This window comes from Amblyraja radiata, chromosome 3, assembly GCF_010909765.2.
Source record: "Amblyraja radiata isolate CabotCenter1 chromosome 3, sAmbRad1.1.pri, whole genome shotgun sequence".
NCBI classification, from domain to species: domain Eukaryota; kingdom Metazoa; phylum Chordata; class Chondrichthyes; order Rajiformes; family Rajidae; genus Amblyraja; species Amblyraja radiata.
The window spans coordinates 19,533,667-19,538,249 of NC_045958.1; positions in this window are offsets into that span (position 1 = coordinate 19,533,667).

The window sequence follows — 4,583 nt, forward strand, 5'->3', positions numbered from 1 at the left end:
GCCATATATATTTCCTTTATACTAACCAAATTATATTTTCTGCCATTTAATATAATTGTTGCCAAGAATAATGACAAACAGCAAATCATCTTGTACTTTTCAAAAGCTCCAATGCAATTTCATTTGGTGCCATAATAAAGACCAGAATTATATATATTTTTTAAAAATGCACCTTTTCTTTTTCTAACATTAAGGTTCTATCTTTGCAAAGAAAGTAAAGCAGACTTTCAACACTGGAACTATGTAATTCATCAAAATATTTTAAACTTTCTGTCAATGTTGCTTTGAAATGAGTCTTATTTTTGAGGATGTATAATATTTCTACCCCAGAACAATTAAATGAATCTTTTGATTTGTCCATTGGGGAGTCACATTCGAAATACCAAACAGAAACATGTCTTTTATACCTTTTTTAATCACAGTCCTATGATGTAACATTTATTTATTTTGTATTTTTGTTTTTACAGTGAATTTACAGGGATTTTGAAATGACATGTTATATTCTCTGAATTCTATGCTATTGTGAATTGCAAACTTGTTCCTGAACTGTTTCTTTGTCATTTTAGACCAAATACCACTAATAAGTATGTTGATATTTATGTAATCCCTTAATAAACAGAATGGAGACTCTGTATTGATCGTGGGATGTTTAAAAAAAAAAACAATATTGGAAAACTGCAAAGGACATTATTGGTCCCGACTCTTGTACATTACTATTTATTTCACACTAGTTCTTCTGGATAGACTCGGCTTGTACTAACTAGAATTTAGAAGATTGAGGGGGGATCTTATAAAAACTTACAAAATTCTTAAGGGGTTGAACAGGCTAGATGCAGGAAAATTGTTCCCGATGTTGGGGAAGTCCAGAACAAGGGGTCACAGTTTAAGGATAAGGGGGAAATCTTTTAGGACCGAGATGAGAAAAACATTTTTTACACAGAGAGTGGTGAGTCTCGAATTCTCTGCCACAGAAGGTAGTTGAGGCCAGTTCATTGGCTATATTTAAGAGGGAGTTAGATGTGGCCCTTGTGGCTAAAGGGATCAGGGGGTATGGAGAGAAGGCAGGTACAGGATACTGAGTTGGATGATCAGCCATGATCATATTGAATGGCGGTGCAGGCTCGAAGGCTGAATGGCCTACTCCTACACCTATTTTCTATGTTTCAACTAATCCGTTTTGCCAGTCATTACTGATGGAATGGAATGGGAGAGATATTTCTTGGTATGCAATTTAGAATTCAGATTGACATGGGTAAGGGAGGAGTCCATGTTTATTTACAATTTAATTGTAATATTCTCTTCTACTTTAAAATTTTCTGAACACAACACTGGCCTCAGCCAACAGAAAATATGACAATTTGCATATTAAATGCCATCAATGGAAAACTAGACGTAAATGAGGAAAAGGGCCAGCCCAATAAGGCTATTTTTCAGAGCTGGTCAGGCTTGCAATATTGATTACAAGTTGAGCACAGATCACATTCTTAAAGGAAAATTAAATCTTTTGGATTGAACAGAACCAAAATTATTATTTTTTAATTCACTGCTGGGAGGTTGGAGTTTATAGAACATCAAACACTACAGCACAGGATAGGATCTCTTGACTCACAATGTCAACGTCGAACATGATGCCAAGTTAAACTAATCGCATCTGCTTGCGCATGATCCATAGCCTTCCATTTCCTGAATACCCATGTACCTATTTAAATGCCACTATCAAACTGCTGCCACCACCATTCCTGGCAGCAGGTTCCACGCACACGTCACTTCAAAGAGAACAATGATGCAGGTAGACAAAAATGCTGGAGAAACTCAGCGGGTGAGGCAGCATCTATGGAGCGAAGGAAATAGGCAACGTTTCGGACCGAAACCCTTCTACAAACTGGTGGGCGGTGGGAAGAAGAAAGGAAGAGGTGGAGCCAGTGGGCTGAGTGAGCTGAGATGGGGAGGAGAAAGCAAGGGCTACCTGAAATTAGAGAAGTCGATGTTCATACCGCTGGGGTGTAAACTGCCCAAGCAAAATATGAGGTGCTGCTCCTCCAAATTACGGTGGGCCTCACTCTGGCCATGGAGGAGGCCCAGGACAAAAAGGTTGGATTCGGAATGGGAGGGGGAGTTGAAGTGCTGAGCCACCGGGAGATCAGGTTGGTTAAGGCGAACCGAGCGGAGGTGTTCGGCGAAGTGATCGCCAAGCCTATGCTTGGTCTCACCGATGTAGAGCAGCTGACATCTAGAGCAGCGGATGCAATAGATGAGGTTGGAGGAGGTGCAGGTGAACCTCTGCCGCACCTGGAATGACTGCTTGGGTACTTGAATGGAGTCGGGGGGAGGAAAAGCATTTCTTGCGGTTGCAAGGGAAAGTGTCCGGAGAGGAGGTGGTTCAGGTGGGAAGGGACGAATTGACCAGGGAGTTACGGAGAGAGATGTCTCTGCGGAAAGCCGACAGGGGAGGAGATGGGAAGATGTGGCAAGTGGTGGGGTCACGTTGGAGGTGGCGAAAATGGCGGAGGATTATTTGTTGTACGTGACGGCTGGTAGATTGGAAGGTGAGGACCAGGGGGACTCTGCTCCTGTTGCGAGTGGGGGGGATGGGGAGTGAGAGTAGAGTCACGGGGTATAGAAGAGACCCTGGTGAGAGCCTCACCTATGGTAGAAGAGGGGAAGAATGAGGACATCTCCGATGCCCTGGTGTGGAACACCTCATCCTGGGTGCAGATGCGGCGTAGACGGAGGAATTGGGAGTAGGGGATGGAGTCCTTACAGGAAGCAGGGTGGGAAGAAGTGTAGTCCAGATAGCCATGGGAGTCAGTGGGTTTTTAGTGGATGTCAGTCAGGAGTCTATCACAAGCGATGGAGATAATGAGGTCAAGAAATGGTAAGGAAATGTCAGAAATGGTCCAGGTGTATTTGAGTGTCGGTGATGCAGGCATCTTGTTCTCTTTGAAACAAAGTTTCATTCAAAGACAACGTTGATATTTGTGAGTAGTGAGAGCAAAGATCAACTCAAAACAACTATTTTAAAGGGAAATGATTGTGGGTTCAAGACAGATAAAGATCAACCTACAAAATAGAAGAGTAATTCTAAATTCTAGGTCCATATGAGGTGATAATGTTTTAGTCAGATACGAAGAACTCGATACTGCGGAGAGGAGTACTCCAGGAGAGGAAGGTGTGTTTAGTTTAGAGATACGGTGTGGCAACAGGCCCTTCAGCCCACGTCAACCAGCGATCCCGCACAGTAAATATACCCTACGCATTAGTGACGATTTACAGCTTTACCAAGCTAACTAGCTTGCAAAGCTGTACAAAGAGTGGGAGGAAACCGGGGTAATGAGGCCCAAGAGCCGTTGGAGCGGTCGCAGAGGGAGGAGCAACGCCCGAGCGGTAGGAGTATAACCCGAGCGCGGGGCTTGTTTTTTACAGAGGCCCAAGAGCCGTTGGAGCGGTCGCAGAGGGAGGAACCCAACGCTGTAACGTTCCAACATTTCAAAACAAGTGGGCTTAAGGAAGCCGCTGATTGGTGGAAGCAGACAAGAGGGAGCAGCTGATTGGGAGTCAGATCCCTGCTGATTGTATTGTATTGTACTTTGTATTGTATCCTAGGTAAGGGGGGAGAATGAGGGCCAGGGCAGATTACTGTTCTGGATGTCAGATGTGGGAGATCATGGAATCTGATAGCCCTCCAGACGTCCACATCTGCGCCAGGTGCGTCGAGATGGGCTCCTAAGGGACCGTATTAGGAACCTGGAGCAGCAGCTCGATGACCCCCGTCTGGTCAGGGAGAGCGAGGAAGTCATTGAGAGCTACAGAGAGGTGGTCACTCCAAGACCACAAGAGGCAGGCAAGTGGGTCACGGTTGGGAGGGGCAAGGGGCACAGGCAGGGACAAGAGAGTACCCCAGTGGCTGTACAACTTGACAATAAGTATTCCTGCCTACATGGGGGTAGCGACAGCGGCCGGGCCACCGGTACAGAGACTGGTCCTGTTGCTCAGAAGGGTAAGGAAAAGAAGAGGAGGGCAGTAGTGATAGGGGACTCTATAGTTAGGGGGTCAGACAGACGATTCTGTGGATGCAGTCGGGAGACCCGTATGGTAGTTTGCCTCCCTGGTGCCAGGGTCAGGGATGTGTCTGAACGTGTCCAAGATATCCTGAAATGGGAGGGAGAGGAGCCCGAGGTCGTGGTACATATAGGTACCAATGACATAGGTAGAAAAAGAGAAGAGGTCCTGAAAGGAGAATTTAGGGAGTTAGGAGGTGAAGGACCGCAAAGGTAACAATCTCGGGATTACTGCCTGTGCCACGGACAGTGAGAGTAGGAATGGAGCGAGGTGGAGGATAAATGCGTGGCTGAAGGACTGGTGCAGAGGGCAGGGATTCAAGTTTCTGGATCATTGGGACCTCTTTTGTGGAAGGTGCGACCTGTACAAAAAGGACGGGTTGCACTTGAACCCGAGGGGGACCAATATCCTGGCGGGGAAATTTGCAAAGGCTACTGCGGAGACTTTAAACTAGAACGGTTGGGGGGAGGGACTCAAATAGAGAAAGCTAGTAGACAGTGTGTGAGGCAGGAGGCAGAGGAGGG